This window comes from Chiloscyllium plagiosum, chromosome 47 (assembly GCF_004010195.1).
Source record: "Chiloscyllium plagiosum isolate BGI_BamShark_2017 chromosome 47, ASM401019v2, whole genome shotgun sequence".
NCBI classification, from domain to species: Eukaryota; Metazoa; Chordata; class Chondrichthyes; order Orectolobiformes; family Hemiscylliidae; genus Chiloscyllium; species Chiloscyllium plagiosum.
In genome coordinates, this window is record NC_057756.1 from 8,347,129 (window position 1) to 8,355,148 (window position 8,020).

Sequence of the window (8,020 nt, forward strand, 5' to 3'; positions counted from 1 at the left end):
CAGTGCAGGTAGATCATTGCAAACGAGGCGTACAGATGATAGGGTGCAGAGACAGAACAAGGCGTACAGATGACAGGGTACAGAGACAGAACGAGGCGTACAGATGACAGGGTGCAGAGACAGAACGAGGCGTACAGATGACAGGGTGCAGAGACAGAACGAGGCGTACAGATGACAGGGTGCAGAGACAGAACGAGGCGTACAGATGACAGGGTGCAGAGACAGAACGAGGCGTACAAGGTTACGGCTGGATAGGAAGTGCACAAAGCAAGACCATCATTAACAAGGTCAACGTCCATTCAACATTCTGATAATGGCCGGGAAGAAGCTGTTCCTGAATCTGTTGGTGCGTGTGTTCAAGCTTCTGCACCTTCTGCCTGATGGAAGAGGTTGTAGGGGAGCATTACTGGGGTGGGAGGCTTTCTGTGGCAGCGAGAGGTGTAAATGGAATCCAGGGATGAGAAGTTGGCTTCTGTGATGGTCTGGGATGTGCACAACACCTTCTGCAGTTTCTTACAGTCCTGAGCAGAGCAGTTGCCATACCAGGCCGTGCTTTCTATGGTGTATCTGTAAAGGTTAGTGAGGGCCCTTATGGATATGCCGAATTTCCGAACCTCCCGGGGGAAGAAGAGGCATTGCTGGACCATTGCATCTCCTGGGAGCTCCAGGACAGATTGTACACAGCTCCCATCATAATCTTCTTCCCTTTGTGATCCTCAACTCTACCCACATAGATTTACACCTTCCGATTCTATACCACAGCTTGCTATCCATTTACTTTTGTTCCTTATGAATAAGGCAACCACGCTCCCTCTGTCCTTCTGCCTGGCGTTTTGATGGGGTGTGTATCCTTGGATATTTACTTCCAAGTCCTGGTCCCCTTGCAGCCACATCTTTGTGATACCCACAACATTGGACCCATTTAAGATGCACTGTAAACGCATTACCCTGTTTCATATACTGTGGGCAGTTAAGTGCACCCTCAGTCCTGCGTTGACTGCTCCCCTTCTTATAGTTGTCCCATTATAGTTGTGCCTGAACTTAGATTGCTAACCCTTTCCGTTCTCTCTGTCCTATTATTTGTTCTGGGAATTCTGCAGAAAACTCCTCTGCTTTAACTTTCTTCATAGTTTTCAGTGCAACTAAACCCAGTCCTCCACTATTTAGTTGAAAGTCCCTTAGTTATGTGATTTACCTGGACTGTGGTTCCAGTCTGATTCAGTTGGTGCCAGTTTGATCGTGGGCGGCACGGTGGCACAGTGGTTAGCACTGCTGCCTCACAGCGCCAGAGACCTGGGTTCAATTCCCGCCTCAGGCGACTGTCTGTGTGGAGTTTGCACGTTCTCCCCGTGTCTGCGTGGGTTTCCTCCCTCAGTCACAAAGATGTGCAGGGTCAGGTGAATTGGCCATGCTAAATTGCCCGTAGTGTTAGGTATAGGGGTAAATGTAGGGGTATGGGTGGGTTACGCTTCGGTGGGTCGGTGTGGACTTGTTGGGCCGAAGGGCCTGTTTCCACACTGTAATCTAATCTAATCTAAACAGCTCCTTCGTTCCCCATGACTGCTGCCAATATCCCATGAATGTGAATTGTTTCTCCCACACCCAACATTTGAGCCAAGCATACTACCTTTTTGGTTCTGCTTTCAATTTAGCGCCAAGCTGCTCATATTGCCTCTTTCTTCCTATACCGTTAGTACCTACTTGAATCATGACAACTGGATTTTTTCCCCCTCCCCCACTCCAAGTCCAGATGAGATATCCTGAACCTGGGCAGCATGCAGGCAACACAACCTTCAGGACTCTCAATCCTGGCCATAGAGAACAGTGTCTGTTCTCTGACTATACTATCACCAATTACAACTACAAAGAGAAAGAAAAACAAAGAAAATTTACAGCCCAGGAACCAAGCCTGAGCCGATCCAAATCCACTGTCTAAACCTGTCGGTCAATTCCTAAGCATCTGTATCCCTGTGCTCCCCACCTACTCATGCATCTGTCCAGACACATCTTAAATGAATCTACCGTGCCTGCCTCAACCGCCTCTGCTGGCAACGCGTTCCAAACGCCCACCACCCTCTGTGTGAAGTACTTGCCACGTGTATCCCCCTTAAACTTTCCACCTCTCACTTTGAAAGTGTGACCTCTTGTTATTGAAACCCTCACCCTGGGAAAAAGCTTGTCTCTATCCACCCTATCTATACCCTTCATGATTTTGTAAACCTCAATCAGGTCTCCCCTCAATCTCCTTTTTTGTAATGAAAATAAACTTAACCTACTCAACCTCTCTTCATAGCTAGCACCTTCCATACCAGGCAACATCCTCGTAAACCTTCTCTGCATCCTCTCTGCACATTTTTAGCTTTTCCTTTAATTTCAAAAATATACTTTGTTCATAGAAAATAAATCTTTGGTACATGGACAGCTCACCAGCCCACTCAGATCTATATTCCTTTCATTTAGATACAAGTTAAATCTTTGATGTCCACCATCCTCTATATTTAAAGACGACCACTTGGCCTATAGCTGAGGGGATAGCAGGACCCAATTACTGAATGCACCCCTCCCCCCCAGCTTATTCTTCGGCAGAGGAACCTGACACAGTGACCTTTCCCCGCTGCACCGCGCCACCAGCGACATTTGTAGCTCACCAACTCTGAGCCAAGGTTCCTCAAGCAACCAACACGTACTGCAGATGTGGTCACTCTGAACCACAAGGAGGTCCATCAGCTTCCCACATCATGTAGCTACAACACAACGCCTGAGCCTGCTTCTCGTTTTTGTTTCCTTAGTTCTTAATTTGATTTTTTTTTAAATTCCCACTGTTCTTTCAGTTTGTAAAATGTAAATATGTCTCCTGTTTAGCTCCAATCTGAAAGTAATCCATAATAGTTAGTCAAATTAGTACCTATTACCAACCAATGATTCTTTTGGACTGAGTTCCCAATAGTAGGCTTCAAATTATCCTGTTAAAAATACATCTTACAAACTATGGACTAGCAGAGGCACCAAATTCCCAAGCTGTCTCAAATTCCCCGAACTACGTACTCGGTTGTGTCTCACTACAGACCATGTGCAGCTTCCTGGTGAAAGCACAGAAGGAGGCCATTCAGCCCGGCCTGTCCTTGGAACTGACCAGGAACCACGGAAATGGACAGTCCCAGATTATTTGACTTGAGACAAATGAGAAGTCTGAACCTCTTAGAAGGGAAGATCAATAAAGGGAAGGGAAGATCAATAAAGCATGAAAATCGCAGGGAACGCAGTTCAAGACAAGTGACCAATGCTAGTGCTTCATAACTATACCAGTTAGCAATGCTCTCACCCAGTACGGAAACACAGAACACAGGAGCAGGAGGAGGCCATTCAGCCCCTCACGCGTGCTCTGCCTTTCAATGGGATCATAGTTGATCATTCATTTCAATCCCATTTCTTTCTTTCTCCCCCATACCTTTCAACTCCTTTAGCCCTCCCGGAAATCATGTCTCACGATTCAATTTTTGATTCAATTGATTCAATTTTTTGAAGAAGTAACAAAGAGGATTGATGAGGGCAGAGCGGTGGATGTTCGACAATGTTCCCCATGGCAGACTGATTAGCGAGGTTAGATCTCATGGAATACAGGGAGAACTAGCCATTTGGATACAGAACTGGCTCAAAGGTAACAGACAGAGGGTGGTGGTGGAGAGTTGTTTTTCAGACTGGAGGCCTGTGACCAGTGGAGTGCCACAAGGATCGATGTTGGGTTCTCTACGTTTTGTCATTTACATAAATGATTTGGATGTGAGCATAAGAGGTACAGTTAGCAAGTTTGCAGGTGACACCAAAATTGGAGGTGTAGTGGACATCACTTAATGGTAAGGTCCTGGGGAGTGTTGGTGAACAAAGAGACCTTGGAGTGCAGGTTCATAGCTCATTGAAAGTAAAGTTGCAGGTAGATAAGATAGTGAAGAAGGCATTTGATAATCTTTCCTTTATTGGTCAGAGCATTGTCTATAGGAGCTGGGAGGTCATGGTTGCAGCTGTACAAGACATTGGTTTTGGTCAGAGTATTGAGTACAGGAGTTGGGAGGTCATGTTGCGGCTGTACAGGACATTGATCAGGCCACTGTTGGAATATTGCATCCAATTCTGGTCTCCTTCCTATAGGAAGGTTGTTGTGAAACTTGAAAGGGTTCAGAAAAGATTTACAAAGATGTTTCCAGGGTTAGAGGATCTGAGCTACAGGGAGAGGCTGATCAGGCTGGGGCTGTTTTCCCTGGAGCGTCGGAGGCTGGTGGGTGACTTCATAGAGGCTTATAAAATCATGAGGGGCATGAATAGGATAGCATCATCGTAGAATCCCTACAGCGTGGAAACAGGCCCTTCCTGATGAAGGGCTCCTGCCCGAAACGTCAATTTTCCTGCTCCTCGGATGCCTGCCTGACCTGCTGTGCTTTTCCAGCAACACACTGCTCTTCCCGTCTTTGCTCCCAATATGAATAACCACCCATTTATTCCCATTATACTTCATGTGTCAGGTAATTGCCCACTGACTGAACGTATTCAAATCACAATGAATTGTCTCTCTTCATTCCTCACAGCTCACCTTCCCATTCAAGTTTGTCCTTTTGGCTACTCGGAGATATTGCACTGAATTCCCTCATCCAAATCATTCATATGTATCGTGAATAAACGAGGTCCAAGCCCAAGTCACTGGCTGCCACTTGGAAAATGACCCATTTCTTCCAGATCTTTGTTTCCTGTGTGTAAGCCAACTCTCTCGCAATCAGTACACGACCCACAACAAACGCAGAAATTGCTGAAAACGCTCAGCAGATTTGGCAGCATCTCTGGAGAGAAATCCGAGTTCATGTTTTGGCTTGAGTGGCCCTTCCTCAGATCTGACGGTAACTCGGAAAATGTCAGTCTACATGCAGAAAGAATGGTGGAGGGGGTGAAGGAGTAATCGATAAGTGGGCATAGAGCCCAAGGAGAGAGACAGACAAAGGATTTGGATAACGATCTGGCTAAGAGGGTGGGTAGCTATTAATGGGGACAGTTAGTGGCTGACAATGAATTGTGTGTAATGGCAGACTATGTGATAACAAGGTCAGGTGTGTGGGGGTTGGGGTACGGACATGGGAAAAGTGCTCAACCCTAAAGTTATTGAACCCCACATAAAGTCCAAGGCGGACGAGTTCCCAAGCGGAAAAGCTGTTCTTCCAGCTTACACTGAGCTTTGCTGGAGCAAGCCCCGAGACAGGGATGTTGGCCAGGGAATGGGGTGGGGTGTTAAAGTGACAGGCAACTGGAAGCTTGGGATCTTCTGGGCAGACTGTACGTAGGTGGTCTGCAAAGTGGTCACCCAGTCTCTGTTTCATTTCTCCAGTGTAGAGGAAACCACACACCGTGAGCAGCGCGTGCAGTTGACTAGATTGTGAGAAGTGCAGGTAAATCGCTGCTTCACCTGGAAGGTGTGTTTGGGTCCTGGGATATGGAGGAGGGAGTAAGTAATGGGCAGGTTCAGTGGTTTCAGCAGAATAGGGAGTTAAGGCAGTGTGGACTAGGGCGTCCCAGAAAGAATTGTCCCTTGCGAAAGGTGGACAAAGGACGGGAGGGGAATACGTGTCTGGGCCCTGGCATCTCACCGAAGGTGGCAAAAAATGGCGGCTAATGGTCTTCTGAATGTGGACGTTGGTGGGATGGTAGGCCAGGACAAGGGGAACTCCGTTGCTGTTGTGGGAGGGGAGAAAGAGGGTGAGGGCTGATGTGTGTGGGGGATGGGTCAGACGCGGCTGAGGGCCCTACTGTGCTGGGGAATCCTCAGGTGAGGAAGAAGGTGGACATTTCGAAGGCTCCCTGTTTGAGGTTGGCATCACCAGAATGGATATGACGGAGGTGGAGGAACTGGGAGAGTCTTTACAGGAAGCAGGGTTCAAGGATGTCCAGTCAGCATAACTGTGGGAATTGGTTGGCTGGTAGTGAATATTGGTGTCCAGCTCAACCCCAGAAATGGAAATAGAGATGTCGAGGAAGGTAAGGGCAGAGTCAAAGATGGACCAGCTGAAAATGAGAGCGGGGTTGGCGGGAGGGGTGTAGGAGGACGGTGCAGAAGCTGGAAGCAACATTGGCCAATTTTTCCAATTTTGGATGAGAGAGTGAAGCAGCACCGATGATGTCATCGATATCCTGGAGGAAGAGTTGTGGGTGAGGAGCCGGAATAGGACTGGAATAGGGGAATGTTGCGCGTACCCCATGAAGAGACGGGCACGACTGGGGGCCCATGCGGATACCAATGGCCATCCCTCTGACCCGAGGAAGGTGAGCAGAGTGGACGGAGGGTGAGGACAAGCTGAGTCAGGTGGAGGGAGGCAGCTTGGTAAAGAGGAAGTGGCTGGAGCACACATACCGGAAATTCTGCAACTGACGGGAAGCGGAGGTGGGAAGGGATCGGACCGGGGAGAATGACTCGAATTGAGGTCGGACTCAGTACACAACCCCCGAGGCCATGCACCATATCAATGGCAAAGGGGCCTGTCAGTTCCTCTCGCCTTGGTCTGCTCCTTAACGCTTACCTGCGAAGGCCATTACATAGCTCTTTGCACTCCTAATGTCTCGTTTACATTTCTTGCTGCTTCCTTTATACCCCTCCAGAACTTTGACTTCAGTTTCCTGAGGAGAAAGTGAGGACTGCAGATGCTGGAGATCAGAGCTGAAAATGTGTTGCTGGAAAAGCGCAGCAGGTCAGACAGAATCCAGGGAACAGGAGAATCGACGTTTCGGGCATGAGCCCGAAGAAGAATTCCTGAAGAAGGGCTGATGCCCGAAACGTCGATTCTCCTGCTCCTTTGATGCTGCCTGACCTGCTGTGCTTTTCCAGCAACACATTTTTCAGTTCAGTTTCCTAAACCGGATGCACACTTCCTTTTTCATTTTGACTCAATGATATATTTCAGGCTCCAAAGTGGGACATGGTGGAGTCATTCTAAAACCCAGAAAGTCCCAGGGGAGTCTCTTCAGCCCACCTTTCCTGCACTGGCTCTCCAAAACCCTCGAATGTATTCCCACTCTCCCACCACTCTTGCCCGCTTCCCGTTCGCATCGAACCATTCTCCCATTTCTCCAATCCAACCCCGGCTTGGAAAGTTCCTGTGGAATGTGATCTCTCCCAGCCAGTGTCCCCGCTCAAAAGAAAAACAAATTCTCCTTTCCCCCACCCCCTCCCATCCCTCTTTCCCTGAATATCTTCAGTTCTCTGGGTGCCCCTCTGCTGAGTGACCCTCCTGGGCCAGGAGACAGTGTCTCCACGCTGACCCAAAATCACCAGCTTTCCATCACCCAGAGAAAGAAGCAACAAGGAGTAACATTTACACAGAGTGAGTCACCAGAGTCAGACATGTTGCCTCACAGTGAAGGGACAACCACCAACAGTGCTCCAGTAACATGCTGACGGAACAAAACACATCAATGTTCACACACACTGGGGTAGGAGTGCAGAGAATGCAGGCAGGTGTAGGGGGTGGAGGGGGTTACAGAGATAGGGAGGGGAGGTAGGGGTTGAGGGGGATTATACAGAGATAGGGAGGGGTGTAGGGTCTGGAGGGGGTTACAGAGATAGGGAGAGGTGTAGTGTTTCAGAAAGGTTTTGAGATGTCAGTAGTCAAAAAGTCAGTTGATGAGGCTGACAGCTGGAAAAATCCACTCACCCATTGGCTGAATCCGACTGTTGGGTAAACAAGGAGAGACCTTTCAATAAAAGGGAGAGACAGAGAGAACTGTTTGAAGCTGAAATATTCCAAGAAAATCAAACACACCTGCCAAGCCATGCTGATCTGACAATGCATAAACCATTCATTCCATGACCCATGTGACTCATAATCCAAGTTCAGAAACAAGCCATTCAGCCCATTTGCACTGTATTAGTCTCCAGCGCCATCCCACCCCCTCCACACACCATTCCTTTCACCCTCAGGTATTTGCAGAGATCCCCCTGAACGGTAACATCTCCACCAGAATGTGCCTATGCAGAGGAAGTCTGGAG